The sequence below is a fragment of the Alexandromys fortis genome, unplaced genomic scaffold (assembly GCF_014885135.2).
Source record: "Alexandromys fortis isolate MF-2015 unplaced genomic scaffold, M_Fortis_MF-2015_v1.1 scaffold_98, whole genome shotgun sequence".
Taxonomy (NCBI): domain Eukaryota; kingdom Metazoa; phylum Chordata; class Mammalia; order Rodentia; family Cricetidae; genus Alexandromys; species Alexandromys fortis.
In genome coordinates, this window is record NW_026068002.1 from 2,208,779 (window position 1) to 2,218,678 (window position 9,900).

Below are 9,900 nucleotides of genomic sequence, written 5' to 3' on the forward strand. Positions count from 1 at the left end.
CCACAGAAACCACAGCTCCAATTCGTGTCTTATAAAAGCTCGTTTACGAAACTCAATCGAGCAAAATTCCTGCTTGGGCATTTTTAAAATGGAACAGTGTGAATGTGTAGGGTTATTTTCCCCGTCCTTCTTTCTATTTTTGCCATGTGGTTGGCACAGCCCTGGCCTTTTGAAGCAGCTGGGATATAAATATAAAATAGAGACGAAGGCCCTATTAGTCGAGAACAGCTGGCTGAGCATAGCGTGGCTCTGGGCGCTGCAGGGCCAACCAACTAGCCCAGGCATGCTGGTTTCGGTCCGACTGACTCTGGCTTTCTGCTGAGCAGGCTTTAATGATTTAAAGGTTGGCAGAGCAAGCCAGGTCTCTTGTCATGCGCCCATCCATCTCTATTTTAACCTACACAGTAATTAAAGCCAGACTTTTTGTTGGAACCTCATCTTTGGCGGCCTTGGAAGTGCGGTATTATATTATCTGCCTCTTTCTAGACTTTTTAAAAGGTGCACATTAAATGCTAGTAAAATGTTTGAAAAATTTTCCTGGTTCAAAGTGAGTTAGCATCATCCTAACCAATATAGATGTGCTGCTTTGTGAATGCAAGCCCTTACATTGGGAAGACACCTGCCTAAAAGCAGGGTGAGTTGGCTAGCATTTGTAATTCCTTTGGTAAATTCTGGGAAGACATTTATTTAGTATGTTTTTGGAGGAGCTTTTTTTTACATTTCTTTTGAGGGAAGATTTTTTTTTTTTGAGGGAAGATTTTTTTTGTGTGTGTGTGATTGTTTACTAAGAACTCAAACTTGAAAAATAGATTTTTAAAAAAAAATCAGAGAATTAGAACTCATATGTAAGAATAAAGTAAAAGCCTTTCCATATATTGTGTAACACACACTTATGAAGAGCCCGCTAGACACTGCCAAAGTCTGTTTTAAGGTTGTGATCCTGGCCCTTGCAGAAGTGATGGCTATTTTCTAGCTGCTGAACCTCTAATCTTTCAGTAGAATATATGCATGCATTTCTATAACATTGCTTAGATATTATTTTGGCTTCAAATATAGGATACCATATGACTAAAATCTCAACGCTTCCATTTTTTCCACCGGTTCCCTGGTTTTCTCATTTATGAAGTGGGGATACTGAGAGCCCCTACATCAGAAGGCTGCTACAAGGATTAGTTAATGTGAATCGGTGTTTAAAACAGTTCTTATCTTCTAGCTGGTAATTGTCTAGATTTGCTAGCGCGTTCTGAGTCATGCAATTTTCCCAGAGGCTTGTTCACCAAAAACCTTCCCATCACGCCCAGCCAACTGTGCCCTTCATGTAGAATTTCCCACATGCTGGGCGTGGTGGCATGCCTCTAATCCCAACACTTGGGAGGCAGAGGCAGGTGGATCCCTGTGAGTTCACCGGTGGCCTGATCTACATGCTGGGCTCTAGGACAGCAGGGACCACATAGAACAGTGTGGTTCTCAACCTGTGGGTCCAGACCTCTTGGGAGTCAAAGGACCCTTTCCCAGGGATCACATATCAGATATCCTGCATATCAGATATTTACATTACAACTCATAACAGTAGCAAAATTATAGTTATGAAGTAGGAATGAAAATGATTTTACGCTTTGGGAGAGGGGGGGTCACCACAACATGGAAAGTCTATTAAAGTGTGGTGGCATAAGTAAGGTTGAAAAGAGAGACCCTGTCTCAAATAAACAACCACCACCACCAACAAAAACCAGCCAACCAAAGAGAAACATTTCTCATCTTATTCCATGGTCCCACCATTAACAGGTGCAAGCCAGCTCCTTCCTCCAATGGGTCCATACCTAGCCGCGTCTATGCATGCATGTACTGATCTACACCCCAGAATATCCTTTCCCCCTCTTCCTGTGCTTCTCTTCATGGGTCAGAGTTTAAGCCCTCGTCTGCTGAGACTTCTGACCTCATTAGTTAATTTTCTACTGCTATAATAAAATACCATGACCAAGGCAACTTCTAGAAGGAAGGGTTTATTTGGGGCTTATAGTTCCAGAGGGTTAGAGTCCATGATGGCCAGCAGGCAGCAGATGTCAAACATGACAGCTAGAGATAGGAGCTGAGAACTGAAGGCTCACATCTCAAACCACCAAAGGAAATCACAGAACGCATACTCAAAGTGGCTTGAGTCCTTTAAAACCTCAAAGCCCCAGTGACATACTTCCTCCAGCAAGTCTACACTTCCTCAGCCCCCACAAACAATCCCCAAGTGGGGACCAAGTGTTTAAGTGCTTCAGACTTATGGGGGAGCATGTCAATCAAACCACCACAGGTCAAATCCAGTGTCTTGCATTTAGCACAAATGCATATAACTTCTATTTCTTTCTCTCTATATACATATACCTATACAAAGAAAGAGAGAAGGGAGTGAGGGGTCTCACTGTTTAGCTCTGACTGTCCTAGAACTTGCTATATAGCTCACAGAGATCCATCTGCCCCTGTCTTCTGAGTGCTGGGATTAGAGGCATACACAATCACACCTAGCTGCTACTTTATATTTAATTATGGGATTGATTAATGTTTGCTTCTCTTATCACAATATAAGCTCTTGCGACAAGAGCAGTTTTTTTTTTAAATTTATCATATTCCTGTTATCTAGTTCTGTTGTTAAATTACACTATAGATACTAAAAGGACATGGGCTGAAGAAACAGATTAGAAGGTTAGTCTATATTCATGTGTTTCTTAAATCAATCCTGTGTCATTTGTCATTTAATTACAAGAGTCATATATAGTGCTTGCAACAAGTACCAAGAATGCAGGAATATATAAACCAATGAATCTGCCCCTGTATCCCTGTCTCATCTTCCAGAGGGAACCACTATTTATACAAATTTGGGTTATGACCTGGTAGATATTTTTCTCCTGTATGTTTAATAATCATACACACATTCACATATGTATTTTCTATCAGAAAACTAAATTGTATTATATATGTATGTATATGTATACATATTACATACACATACATGTTAAATACTTAACACTGTAAGTTAACATATAACATAGAATTATATTTCTATGTCTATAGCCAGTAGACCTCAATTATTAAAATGATTACAAAATACTTTATGAAGGTCTAAAACAATAACATGAACACCCAAGAGCTTCCCATCCAGTTTAGTAAAGGATTTCAGCAGGACGGTCACACTCGACAAACTCTTGAGCTAACCCCCATCTTGAAGTTGATGTTCCCCATTCACATAATTATAATTGTGTCTTCTACAGCGTCTTATGCATCTACTCCAGCACTGAGCTGCATCTCCAGCCCTCTTTATGTGTAAGCACTGAAATTCATATCTATAATCCCTAGAAAGTCTTGGCACATTTTCAAATTACATACGAATGGTGGAATAGTGTGTTGTATCTTCTGCAACTCTCTTTCCTGAACATTTGATCTGTGAGAGCCATTTGAAAATGAAATGGTGTTGTGTGGAGAAATACTAGGGCTGAAAAGAATGCCCTGGGGAGAGGAGGAAGAAGGGGAGTAGCTGTCCAAAGCCTTGTGGAAACTGTAAGCTAATCAGAAAACCATAACTGGGCCCAGATCTGACCCAGAACCTGGGATGTTCTCAAGGTTGCTCCAAGAAGCCTTTTTCTGCAGTGGGCTGCACTAGGTGCAGAGATACATAAAGGGCTGACAAGGAGAGACTGAGCGCTTAGAACTTAGGTAGCTCATGATCTAGTTGTAAGTGAAGACCCGGAAAAGAAACTGCTCCCCGATTGGGGGGGGTGTTTTATGGTGTGTGTGTGTGTGTGTGTGTGTCTGTGTGTGTGTCTGTGTGTGTGAGCGTGCAAGCAAGCGCGAGAGAGACAGAGAGGGAGAGAGAGGGAGAGAGAGAGAGAGAGAGAGAGAGAGAGAGAGAGAGAGAGAGAACAAACAGAGCAGATTGGACATGGCCAGCCAGGACTAGGGAAGCCGGAATAGCAGAGAATGGGGAGAAAGAACAGTAGAGACTAGCAATAAAGAAAACAGCAGAGAATATCAAGAGAGAATAGTAGGGGCAAGGGGAAAACCTTGCTGCTATGTAGAGACCTGATGAGTTGTGGGAGGAAGGAAGTCTGTAAACTACAACAACATGAGAGCTAGCATGGTGGAGGATGAGTGAAAAGGGCCAGGATGCTATCATGGGCTTTGAGATATAGAACAAATGTGAATGGGGACTGAGAGACCCTGGAGGCTACTATCATGGACTCTGACATGCTGGTAGGTACCACAGGTATATGCCAACATAGAGCCATGTGTCCCTTATTCCTGAGGCAAGGGAAAATGACTCCTCTTGACTGACAGAACCCATTTCTCAAGTTCCTGAGAAATGGTAGCTGTTATGGAACCACCAGAAATCCTTCTATAGTCCAGCTTGAGGCATGTCTAGACTCAATTTGGGCCAAGTCAGTGGACCCTCCCCTTTGCAGGGATAAATGAACACCCTTTGAACCTGACACCAGTAAATAACCCCATGCCCATGCACACACAAGGGACTCTAAGGAAACTCTGTGGACACAAACAGGAAAGCTAGACAGTATGACGGACGAAGAGCAGGTCCAGAGAGAGTGGGAAGGATGCGGGAGATGGATGCAATAAAAATATAGTGAACGTGTAGGAAATTGTCAAGGAATAAATAAAGAATAAAACGATAGCTCCGTTTCATTCATTTCCCTCAACATAGGGTCTTCTGCGAGAGCATCTGAGGCCAGCACCCAGCCCTCTACCCCTGCGTGGCCTGTCTCCCCTCACTGCCCTTCCTGCGAATCGGTGAAATTACACACAGCTTTGATCTTACCGTCTTTTATGCACATGTGGAGAGATGTCTTTAGGGGGTCAAAGGTGAGAAGGTATGCTCATTTTCAGCCTTGCTAGCTGCCCACGATTTCTGTATTATTTTATATTTTTTATGTTAGCCGTCATAGCCACACACGGTAAGAATATACACGAACTTATTTCATAGCATTGGTATAAAATAATTATACCAATTCATTCACCCATCCCCTACTGTGCTTAAGCGGATTTTATCTGGAGTGAACACAGGTTGAGGCACCCCAAAGCTCCAAGGCTGCTTGCTGGCTTCTCTGAACTCATTAGATCCCTCTCCCTTGAGTCAGGTTAATTATTCCTGCTGTTTCTTTTCTTTTCCACGGATGATGAAATCAGCCTGAGGGGTTTGGAACTGCAGAGACAGGTGGGAGGGGCCAGGCCTCTGGCTCCCTGCTTTATAGGCCAGAACTACAACTGGCTGGGCTAAGGGAAGTGAAGTCACAGCAGAACACAACAAAGGGCCAGGAGGAAACTCATTGTCTTTGTTTGTAGCCATGAAAGCCAGGGATCAACCACGCAGGGTTCAGGGAAGTGGGAAACAGATGGTAATTTGCTAGGAACCCGATAGCATTGTGTGGGACTGGGCAGGAAGTATTCCTTGGAGAGCTGGGAGGGCGGTTTCCAGTAGAGCCAAGACTGGGGGAAGATGCCTATGGTAGCTATTTTCACGCCTTCTCTTATAGTACAGCCCTAAAAGGTGGGCATAGCCGAGTCTCCATCACTTTGTGCTGCTATTCCTGCCAGGGCTCCCAGGAAACCAGGAGCTGGGATGCATGGACACATGTGTGGGCATGTGTGCATGTGTGAGCACTCAAGTGCATGTGTGAGTGCATGAGTGTGTGCATGCTGCATGTTAGGAAGCACATGCTTAGAGGGGTCTGGAGCACTGGGCAATGATCAAATCTAAAAATAATCCCTCTTCCTGTGTCTCCTTTCCCTTCTGAAATGTGTCTTGGAGTCCCAAAACTTACCTGAGTAGCCACAGTTGCTGCACAGGTTCCCTCAGATGTGGTTTAAAACCAGAAATTCAGGCTCTGTCAACAGCCAGTTCTGTGGGGACAATAACATTCCTCACTCCAAGCAAAGGTGTCTCACCTTCTAGGAGATGCCAAGAGCCCTGTATCTATAACAGAGCTTTGCCATGCCCGCTCCACGGGTAGAGAGTGAGAGGCTGCTAGCAGGAAGTAACCATGTGAGAGAGGTGGCCCTCCCCACCAATGTTCCTTCAGATGCTGCCAGTGGGGAGCAGATTTACCTGGGTCTGAAGTCTGCTGGGAGATGGCTTCTGCTTTTCAGCTGTCCTAATTGAGGAGGAGGAGGAATGCCTCACAATCGTGACAGTATCTTAAGTGACAATATCTGCCACTCAAAGCCATGTCCTGGAATCTTGTGACCAAAGACCCAAGCACCACACAGTTAGGACAGCATATCCCATTCTCTTTTCTGTCACCAGGTACCACATAAATGTCTCTTGTCTCATGGAGTATGCCCATCCTCCTCTCTGCTCCATCCCCATCATAATCTCTGTTAGTTAGACTTGAAGGTCGGTCCGTGTTAATTCAGCACGTAGTCTCTGGTTTGCTGCTACACTCCAAGGTGGTACTGGATATCTCTACTCTGAATCCAATGGACATCCTCTCAGTGTGTTCAAGCAATGTACCTTATGCTCTACCTGATGCTCCTTTTCTGGCTTAGTCCTTATTTGATACTGACAGCCTCGCCCAAACCCATGGACACTACTGTGTGAAGCCTGATTGGATGATAGCTAGATCACAAGCATACTCACTGGGTTTCCATACAGCATTTGGATCAGCAGTTTCTCAAAGCATGGCTTCGTGTTTTTTTCAAGACAACTCTTTGGCCAGGAGTGGGTAACACAGACCTGTAATCCCACCACTTGCGAGGCAGAGTCGGATGGACTATAACTTTGAGGTATCTTGGGCTACACAGGCTACATAATGAGATCTTGTATTTACATCTCTTTTGTCCAAGATGGCCCTTCTACGGTCCTGTCCATGTAATCAATACAGCTCAAACTGTGCTTACAAGGCCCTTGCCTTCCTTCCAGCTGGAGTGAGATGTCTGACCTTCCAGTTGGCCACTTCTCTGAGAACCCTCTTCCCACAGGCTCCTTGCCCCTCAGTCCAAACCCAACCTCCCCACCTGCCAGAATCCTTCCCTCTCACTTATCAAGACTTAAGTAGCATCTTTCCTCCTCCACACCAAGCATCTCCTCCCACAGATCTTCTAGACAACTTGCAGTGCCCTTGATCATGATACCAACAGCCTCAGTCAGGCACTTCTCCTGGGAGAAATGGGACCTGGATGATTGTGTCCTCCACTCTGGGGGAAGAGCCAGTTTTTCAACGTGTTAGAAATATAAACATATTTGATATAGTAAAGGTGGAAAGAAATGTTCTGAAAGATTTCCTGGGTGTGGGAGTGGGAACCTCAGGGTTTTAGGGTCTCACACTAGGTTTATGAGATTCACAGAATGGACAAATCCGGCAAGTCTCATGCATCCCGACACATTTTAAGAGGTTGATGTCTTGTCACCAATGCTTCCGCCTTGCTGTCAAGAGTAGCCCCACTGGTAGCCGACAGGAACCCGGTCAGGGCTTCCAAGTTTAGGGAAAATAAGATAGAGACTCGGAATCAGCAAGTCACAGGTGACGATGTCCTGAATGTTTCCCTCCGTGCTTTCCACAGGAGCACTGTTCAAAAAAAACAAAACTTACTGTGGCATTAGGAAGCTGCCATTTGCTGTAAGTGGGGGAGGGTGAGCATAGGTGGAGGCAGTGACAGGGTGGGGGGGATGGTTGGTCAGGATATCACGTTGCTCCAGGAGAAGAAAGGGCAAAGACAGTCAGTCCGTCAAGGTGCTGGCTGACCCCCTCCACTGCTCCTGGTTGCAATTGCTTGGCACTTTAGCTGCCAACAGATAGATGAAAGAGATATTTTATACAAAGCCATAGATGACAACCCCAAGAGGGAGGAAGAATGTTGGATGGAAGGCTCGACAACCTGTTCCCGTGTGAGATGATTAACATGGGCCTTAGACACAATGCTGACGGCTAAAGAGCTAATACTTTTGTCTCAAGGGTGGGAGTTTCTCTTCAAACATGTAGAGTTATTTATGCTATTTTAAGAATTTCAAAAGGTCTTTCAAAATCCAGGGTTTGCTCTAAAGTGACTCAGAAGAGCGACTCTGTAAGAGAAAGGTTGTGGGAAAGGAAAGGGCCTTATACTAAGGAAAGAGAGTTATTGCTTTCAAATGTCAGCATGTGACACGAATTAAGAGGCTTTTTTTTTTTTAAAAAAAGCTTGAGAGCTGTAATTCTTTTAAAACCTTCTAACAATTCCCAGAAAGTTAAAGCAAAATGAATCTGAAAACAATTTGTCAGTTACAAATTATATCCCTATAAATTTTCTAATACAGAAATTTTAGGATTATAAAACGCAATCGATGAAAACTGTGGGCAGGTTGTCAACGGAGATGACTCCTTTCTACGGATTGAAGTTTTAATTGAAGACTTTAAATGTGGTTATCCTACTGTTACCAAGAGATCGGGTCCATAACTTCCCCTGCCCCAGCTTCCCTGTAGTCCAAAAAATTAGGACACAGAAGTTAGAAAAAGAAAATGGGTTAATTGACTGTTTGGGCAAGTCAGGGACAGAAGGAATCTGTTTCTTCTTCCATATATCTGTGAGACTTTTACAGTATAAAGAGAGCTATAAATGGAACCAGAAGATATGTAGACTCAGCTGTGAGACTCTGACTGGTCCTTTCCCAGGCGTACCACCACCCCTCCATTCTTAGTTATGGAGAGCAAAGTGTCTCTTCAGAATTAGAGCCTCCAGCCCATGATCAAAGCCCAGGATCATAGCTTTCACACTACTGAAGGAAGCCATGAATATAAGACGTAAAGCGGGAAGAAGTTATCGCTCTCATTAAAGCTGGTTGTGCATTAGAAAGCTCCTACACACGCTGATTCAGTGCCGCGTCATACCTTCCCTTTGAACACATTCACATTAGAACACGGGGCACACACAGGCCCACTGGCAGATGGCTATCCTAATAGCATTGTTTGTTTTTTGTTGAGATGGAGGTCTGCTATATTGCCTAGACTGGCTTCTACTAACCCAACTGGCCTTGAACTCACAGTAATCCCGCTGTCGCAGTCTCCTGAATCGTGGGATTACAAGTATTTGTTTCTATGCCTGACTACTAAAGGATTCAGGATCAGACTAGGTGATGATGTCAACTGTGTGATGTTCTGTGTAAGATTTAACAGCCTGGATCCACAGAGAAGTGTGCCGACTAGAAGTTAGCATGGCAGCTTTTCCTCATTTCAAGAAAACAAACAAACAATAAACAAAGCAATAAACTGTGACTGGCCTTCCCAGCTCTAGAGAGGGGGCATGGCATGTGGGCCCTGCTGATCTTTCAAATCTTCCCTCGGCCACTTCATTGTGTGAGTCTGGGCACACAATGGGCACTCCTCGATGTTTTTCTATGCTTCAATTTGTTGTCAGCAAAGCAGGGAGTAAAACTCTCTTCTTTGTAGGTTTGTTGGCTGCTTAATTCAATTCCTTTAAAGTTTTAGGGCAGTTTATCAACAGATCCTCAATAGGAAGACATAATAATTACTGACATAGGAAATTTCACTTCCTACAAATTTGCACCAGCCAAAGGTGACTTAGTTTGTTTTAATGTTGTTTTAGTGCACCCAGACATAGTTCAGTCAGGCAAACAGTTCTCGAGGAGGCCGGCACTGCAGAGACAAAATCTCTCTCTCTCTCTCTCTCTCTCTCTCTCTCTCTCTCTCTCTCTCTCTCTCTCTCTCTCTCCCCCCCCCCCCCCCCCCCCCCCCCCCCTCCCCCTCTCCTCTCTCTCTCTCTCTCTCTCTCTCTCTCTCTCTCTCTCTCTCTCTCTGACCTAGTATAAAATGGTCAAAATGAAACAGAAGAGATGGGTACTGAAGGCTCTGGCAAAGGGACAAGGCTGGGAGGGTTTTAAAAAAGGCCTTCTATTCAGGTGGCCTGGCAGGCCAC